The sequence below is a fragment of the Choloepus didactylus genome, chromosome X (assembly GCF_015220235.1).
Source record: "Choloepus didactylus isolate mChoDid1 chromosome X, mChoDid1.pri, whole genome shotgun sequence".
Lineage (NCBI taxonomy): Eukaryota > Metazoa > Chordata > Mammalia > Pilosa > Megalonychidae > Choloepus > Choloepus didactylus.
In genome coordinates, this window is record NC_051334.1 from 111,850,322 (window position 1) to 111,858,881 (window position 8,560).

Sequence of the window (8,560 nt, forward strand, 5' to 3'; positions counted from 1 at the left end):
TCCAGGAAATTGTCCATTTCCTCTACATTATCCAGTTTGTTGCCATACAGTTGTTCATAGTATCCTCTTATAATTTTTTTAATTTCTTCAGGATCTGCAGTTATGTCACCTTTTTCGTTCATTATTTTGTTTATATTGGTCTTCCCTCTTTTAGATTTTGTCAGTCTAGCTAGGGGCTTGTCAATCTTGTTGATCTTCTCAAAGAACCAACTTTTGGTGATATTTATCCTCTCTATTGTTTTTTTGTTCTCTATGTCATTTATTTCTGCTTTAATCCTTGTTATTTCTTTTCTTGTACTTGGTTTAGGATTGGTTTGCTGTTCATTTTCTAGCTTCTTCAGTTGATCCATTAGTTCTTTGATTTTGGCTCTTTCTTCCTTTTTAATATATGCGTTTAGTGCTATAAATTTCCCCCTTAGCACTGCTTTTGCTGCATCCCATAGGTTTTGGTATGTTGTGTTCTCATTTTCATTCGTCTCTATATATTTAGCAATTTCTCTTGCTATTTCTTCTTTAACCCACTGATTGTTTAGGAGTGTGTTGTTTAACCTCCAGGTATTTGTGAATTTTCTAAGTCTCTGATGGTTATTGACTTCTAATTGTATTCCATTGTGGTCAGAGAATGTGCTTTGAATAATTTCAATCTTTTTAAATTTATTGAGGCTTGTTTTATGTCCCAGCATATGATCTATTCTGGAGAAAGTTCCATGAGCACTAGAAAAGTATGTGTATCCTGGTGATTTGGGATGTAATGTCCTGTATATGTCTGTTAAATCTAATTCATTTATCAGATTGTTTAGGTTTTCAATTTCCTTATTGGTATTCTGTCTGGTTGATCTATCTATAGGAGAGAGTGATGTGTTGAAGTCTCCCACAATTATTGTGGAAACATCAATTGCTTCCTTTAGTTTTGCCAGTGTTTCTCTCATGTATTTTGTGGCACCTTGGTTGGGTGCATAGACATTTACGATTGTTATTTCTTCTTGCTGAATTGCCCCTTTTATTAGTACGTAGTGGCCTTCTTTGTCTCTCAAAACATCCCTGCATTTGAAGTCTATTTTATCTGAGATTAATATTGCTACACCTGCTTTCTTTTGGCTGTAGCTTGCATGAAATATTTTTTTCCATCCTTTCACTTTCAGTTTCTTTGTGTCCCTGTGTCTAAGATGAGTCTCTTGTATGCAACATATTGATGGTTCATTTTTTTTGATCCATTCTGCGAATCTATATCTTTTAATTGGGGAGTTTAATCCATTTACATTCAACGTTATAACCGTGAAGGCATTTCTTGAATCAGCCATCTTATCCTTTGGTTTATGTTTGTCATATTTTTCTCCTCTGTCTATTAATATCCTTTATTGTACCCATACCGAATCTCTTTAGTACTGAACCTTTCTCCAAGTCTCTCTGTCCTTTCTTTGTTTCTCTGTCTGTAGGGCTCCCTTGAGTATCTCCAGTAGGGCAGGTCTCTTGTTAGCAAATTCTCTCAGCATTTGTTTGTCTGTGAAAAATTTAAGCTCTCCCTCAAATTTGAAGGAGAGCTTTGCTGGATAAAGTATTATTGGCTGGAAATTTTTCTCACTCAGAATTTTAAATATATCGTGCCACTGTTTTCTTGCCTCCATGGTGGCTGCTGAGTAGTCACTACTTAGTCTTATGCTGTTTCCTTTGTATGTGGTGAATTGCTTTTCTCTTGCTGCTTTCAGAACTTGCTCCTTCTCTTCTGTGTTTGATAGTGTGATCGGTATATGTCTCGGAGTGGGTTTATTTGGATTTATTCTATTTGGAGTTCGCTGAGCATTTATGATTTGTGTATTTATGTTGTTTAGAAGATTTGGGAAGTTTTCCCCAACAATTTCTTTGAATACTCTTCCTAGACCTTTACCCTTTTCTTCCCCTTCTGGGACACCAATGAGTCTTATATTTGGACGTTTCATATTATCTATCATATCCCTGAGGTCCATTTCGATTTTTTCAATTTTTTTCCCCATTCTTTCTTTTATGCTTTCATTTTCCATTCTGTCATCTTCCCGGTCACTGATTCGTTGTTCAACTTCCTCTAGTCTTGTACTATGAGTGTCCAGAATCTTTTTAATTTGGTCAACAGTTTCTTTAATTTCCATAAGATCATCCATTTTTTTATTTAGTCTTGCAATGTCTTCTTTATGCTCTTCTAGGGTCTTCTCGATTTCCTTTATCTCCCGTACTATGGTCTCATTGTTCATCTTTAGTTCTTTGAGTAGCTGCTCTAGGTGCTGTGTCTCTTCTGGTCTTTTGATTTGGGTGCTTGGGCTTGGGTTATCCATATCGTCTGGTTTTTTCATATGCTTTATAATTTTCTGTTGTTTTTGGCCTCGTGGCATTTGCTTAACTTGATAGGGTTCTTTTAGGGTTTGGAGACCTATTGAAGTCCTTATCTCTAATTTATCAGATCTACAGCTTCGTGGAGTACACTTTCTCTAACTAACCAGCAGGTGGCGTCCACGAGCCACCTGTTCTCCACAAGCCAGTTCTCCCCTGCTTAGCCTTTTTGGTGAGTGGGGGAGTGAGTCTTGTGGGGTCCAATTGGTGTACCAAGCTTGCGTGTGTAGTTGGTGTTGCCTGCCCTGTATATGGGGCGTGTTTCTGGGCAGTCAGGGAGGGGGGGGGGTGGCTCTAACAATCAAATCTCCCTGGTGATCCTAGAGTTTTAAAGCTGCTGCAATAGTCTAATCCTTCAGTTCAGTCCTGCCACAGTTTGTCTCTGCCACTGACCCACAAGTCCTTGGTATTGGCGTATGGCTCCTGAGACTTGCAAGTGGGCCCCTCTTCCAGGCCGTGCACCCCGGGTCCTCTGTTGAGGGATGACTGTGCTATGTCACAGGTGAGTGCCGTCCCCCCAGGGCAGTTCTGGGCTGCTGGGCTGTGTAGGGAGGCTCCCAGTCTGCTGAAATGATGGCTGAATGGGGCTTTGTTAATTCACACTGCTCTACCTTCCCAACTCTGGGACAATCAGCTGAGGTTGCAGGGAAGGCTAATGTCCACGCCCAGTTTTGTGGTGTGTGCCTGTTATTTGAAGCACTTCCGTCACACTGGGTTGTCTGGGGCAGTTCTGGGCTATGGGGCTGGCGATGGGCAGGAGTGTTTCCTGTCCACCAGGATGATGGCTGTGAGCGGACACCCCCCTTTGCTTGGGAAGTTGTGGTGTTTAGTGAATTTTCTCAGCCACTGGATTATTGCGTTTTGTCTCAGAGCTCTCCTAGTTCTGCTCTTGACTTGACCTGCCCAAATTGCAAGTCTTTGAAGCTTTCTGTATTGGGCTTCTTAGAGTAATTGTTTTAGAAAAAGAAAAAAGGATTAAAAAAAAAAAAAACAAACACAAAAAAAGCGGGCCCTCCTCAGAGATCTAATGGGTTATTGAAATGCTAAGAGACAAAGCAACCAGGGCCATTAAGGAAAGGTCCACAGGGCAGAGAGATCAGCTTTTCTTCGGGATTTGCATATGCGCCTCAGGGCCCTTCCCCTTTCTATGTTCACCAGAACTCCAAAAATCCTCCGCTTTTATTTTGGAGTTTTTCGTGTTGTTTTTTTTCTATGCCTGTCTCCTCTCTGCTGGGCTGGCTGCTCTCAGATTCTCTGGTGTCTGGTCTCAGTCTATCTATGGTTGGAGTTTCCGATAAGGGCTGCCACTGCAGTTCTGCCTTCTCCTTCCCGGAGCTGACAGCCCCTCCTCCCCCGGGACTGAGCCTGGCAGGGAGGGGCGCAGGTCCCCTGGCCGCAAAAACTTACAGATTTCGCTGATCTCAGCAGTTCCACGTTTTCATGAGTGTTGTATGAAGTATGCCCAAAGTCAGATTGCTCTGTGGTGTCCAGTCCATGCAGTTCCTGGCTTTCTACCTACTTTCCTGGAGGAGTAACTAAAACATACAGCTCACCAGTCTGCCATCTTCCCATTTCAGTCTCGGCTGGTCTCTTGTTAGCAAATTCTCTCAGCATTTGTTTGTCTGTGAAAATTTTTAGCTCTCTCTCAGATTTGAAGGAGAGCTTTGCTGGATAAAGAATCCTTGGCTGCCAATTTTTCTCTCTCAGAGTATTAAATATGTCACGCCACTGCCTTCTCGCCTCCATGGTGGCCGCTGAGTAGTCACTACTTAGTCTTATGCTGTTTCCTTTGTATGTGGTGAATTGCTTTTCTCTTGCTGCTTTCAGAACTTGCTCCTTCTCTTCAGTATTTGACAGTCTGGTCAGAATATATCTCAGAGTGTGTTTATTTGGAATCATTCTATTTGAAATTCATTAGGCATCTTTGATTTGCATATCTATATCATTTAGCAGGGTTGGGACATTTTCCCCAACAATTTCTTTGAATACTCTTCCTAGTCCTTTACCCTTCTTTTCCCCTTCTGGAACACCAATGATTCTTATATTTGTGTGCTTTATTTTGTCCATCTTATCCCTGTGATCCATTTCCAATTTTTTTATTTTTTCACCATTTGTTCTTTTGTGCTTTCACTTTCCAACGCACTATCTTCGAGTTCACTTATTTGTTCCTCTACTTCTTCAAATCTGGTATTATGTGTCTCAAGAATCTTTTTAATTTGATCAACAGTATCTTTTATTTCCATAAGATTCACCATTTTTTAATTTACTCTTGCAAATTCTTCTTTATGCTCTTCTAGGGTCTTCTTGATGTCCTTTATATCCTGAGCCATGATACTGGTGTTTGTGATTACTTCTTTGATTAATTGCTCCAAGTTCTGTGTGTCCTCTGATTTTTAAATTTGGGCATTTGGTTTATCCATATCTTCTGGTTTCTTCATATGCTTTATAATTTTCTGTTGTTTTTGGCCTCTTGGCATTTGCTTATCTTGATAGGGTCCTTTTAGGATATGCAGGCATATTTAAACAATTATCTATAATTTGTTAGAGCTACAGCTTGGTTGAGTGTAATTCCCCTGACCTACCAGCTGAAGGCATTCCCAAACAACCTCTTACCCTCAAACCAGTTCTCCCCCTAATTTGTCTATGCACTAAGTAGTGGCCCAAACCATGGGGAGGTTCAATCAGTGCACCAATTTTTCATGTGCAATGGGGGACCACCAGCCCTGTGGGGGGGGTGCCCTGTGCAGTTTGGCAGGGAGACAGCTCTAAGACACAGTACTTCCAGCTGTTCCTGGGGCTGCAGGTGGAATACCCTGGGCTGTGGAATGCGTCTAACCCTTCAGCTCAGATTCCTCCCAGTCTCTCTCTGCTGTGGGCCGACAAGTCCATGGGATTGGTGGAGGGCTCCTGGCACTTCCATGTGGCACCCCTGCCTCTAGGCTGTGTACACCCATTTTTATAGCAGTACTATTCACAACAGCCAAAAGGTGGAAGCAGCACAAGTGTCCATTAACCAATGAATGAATAAACAAAATGTGGTATATATACATAATGGAATATTATTCAGCTGTAAAAAGGAATGAAGTTCTGATGAAGCAACACATGGATGAACTTTAAAGACATCATGTGAAGTAAAATAAGCTGGACACAAGAATAAACAAATTTCATAGAGCCAGATAGTAGATTATAAATTACCAGGGGCCAGGAGATGTGGTGAAGTGGGAGTTATTGCTTAATGTGTGGAGAGGTTCTATTTGAGGTGATGAAAAATTGGGGGTAATGGATATTTGTGATGGAAGCAAAATATTGTGAATGTAATTAATACTAATGAAGGGTACATTTGAAAGTGGTTAAAATACAACATTTTGAGATGTACAGATGTTACTATACAATAAAAGGTTTTTTTTGTTACTAAAAAAAAATCTCAAACCAATAACCTTACATCCCACCTTGAAGTACTAAAACAAGAAGAGCAACCTAAAACCAAAGTTAGCAGAAGGAAGGAAATAATAAAGATTGGAACAGAGATAAATGAAACAGAGTATAGAAAAACAATAGCAAATCAATGAGAACAGTGATATAATTTGCAAACCTTTAGCTAGAAAGACAAGGATAAAAAGAGATGACACAACTAAAATCTGAAGTGAAAGTGTGAACATTACTAACAACCCTACAGAAATAAAAAGGACTACAAGAGAAAACTATGAGGAATTGCACAACAGCTAATTAGATAATCTTTGAAATTGGCATATGGGTCTGTAAACTGTCTCAAGTCTTGGAATTGATTGGATTATCTTTTATTTTTGAATTGTAGACAGTCTTTATATATTCTGGATATTAAACTCTTATCAGACATATGATTTCCAAATATTTTTCCCTCTTGATCATATTTTCACTGTCTTGAAAATTTCTTGCTTGATATATACAGTAAAGAATTGAAAGCAGGGACTCAAACAGATGTCTATACACACATTTTTATAGCAGTATATTCACAACAGCCAAAAGATGAAAGCAACTCAAATGTTTTAATTGATGCAAAAAGGTTTTAATTTTGGTGAAGTCCATTTTATCTGTTTTTTCTTTGGTATCTTGTGCTTTCAGTGTAAAGTCTAAGAAATTATTGGCTAATACAAGGTTCTGAAGATATTTTTCCAGATTTTCCTCTAAGGTTTTTATAGTTTTAGCTTTAATATGTCTTTGATCCAATTTTATTCTATTTTGGTTTATGGTATGATGTAGGAGTCTGCTTTGATTCTTTGGCCTGTGGATATCCAGTTTTCCAATCACATTTGTCGAAGAGATTGTTCCTTTCCCATTCAGTGGTTTTGACTTGTTTATCAAAAATCAATTGGCCATAGCTGTGTGGTTGGTTTTATTTCTGTACTCACAATTCTATTCTATTTTTCTATATGTCTGTCCTTGTACCAGTACACACTGTTTTGATTACTGTAGATTTTTAATAAGCATTGAAATCATGAAGTATGAGTCCTCCAACTTTGTTCTTCTTTTTTCAGGATGGTTTTGGATATTCAAGGTTTCTTGCCCCTCCATATGAATTTGGTGATCAGCTTTTCCATTTCTGCAAAGAAGGCTGTTGAAATTTTTTCAACTACAAATTTTATTGAGATATGTTCACATACCATTTAATCCTTCTAAAATATACAATCAATGTCTCACAGAATCATCACCTAGTTGTGCAATCATCATGACAATTTTATACCATTTTCATTACTCCAAGAAGAAAAGTAACAAATAGAAATAAAAAAGAAAACCCCAAATACCCCATACTCATTGTCCCCCCAATTATTGACCCCTAGTATTGGTGTGGTACATTTGTTACTGTTGATGAAAGAATAGTAAGATATTACTATTAACTATAGTGCACAGCTTGCAATAGGTACTTTTCCCCCATATACCACTCTATTATTAACTCTTTGTACAAGTGTCATACATTTGTACTAGTTCATGAAAGCACTTATTTATATTTGTGGTGTTAATCATAAACAACATCCACCAAAAGAGTCACTGTATTATACAATCCCATATTCTAACCTCTGGTGACATACATAACTCTAAACAACCCCTTTCAACCAAATTCACCTACAATTAAGCACTATTATTTATAATCCCAATATGAGCTGCCTTGCCTCTATCCATTTCCAAATATTTAAGTTCAAATTTGTTAAAAATTCTATACCTATTAGGCAACCACTCCCCATTCTCTAGCCTCATTCTATCTCTTGTTAACCTATATTCTAAGTTTTATGACTGTGAGTTTACGTATTCTAGTTAGTTCATATTAGTGACATGATATATTTGTCCTTTTGTGTCTGACTTATTTCATTCAGCATTATGTTCTCAAAGTTCATCCATTTTGTTGCATGCTTCAGGACTTCATTCCTTTTTACTGCTGAGTAATATTCTATCATATGTATATACCCATTTTATTTATCCACTCATCTGTTGATGGACACTTGGATTGCTTCACCTCTTGGCAATTGTGAATAATGCTGCTATGAACATCAGCATGCAAATATCTGTTCATGTCCCTGCTTTCAGATCTGCTGGGTATACACTGAGTAGTGGAATTGCCAGGTCATAGAGCAACTGAATATTTAGTTTTTTGGGGAACCATCAAACTGTCTTCCACAGCAGCTGTACCCTTTTACATTCCCACCAGCAGGAATAAATGTTCCTATTTCTTCACATCCTCTCTGTGCTAGTTTGGATATATTATGTCCCACCAAAAGCCATATTCCTTAATGTAGTCTTGTGGGGTCAGACGCATTAGTGTTGATTAGGTTGGAACCTATTGATTGTTTCCATGGAGATGTGACTCAATCAGCTGTGGGCAAGATCTTTTATTAGATAATTTCCATGGAGGTGTTACCCCACCCATTCAGGGTTGGTCTTAATTAAACTGCTGGAGTCCTATAGAAGAGTTCACAGACAGGAGAAACTAAGAGCAGCTGAGTGACATTTTGGAGAGCAGCTCAGAGAGACATTTTGGAGACGGCCTCTGAAAGCAGACTTCTGCTGGCACGTTGGAGATGCTAGCTCAGTGTTTGCTCCAGAGAAGCTAAGAGAGGACAAAATGCCCCAAGAGCAACATTTTAAAGAAAGCACAGGAGCTGAGAGAGGAGTAGAACACAACCTGGGATCAGCAGATGCCAGCCACATGCCTTCCCAGCTAACAGAG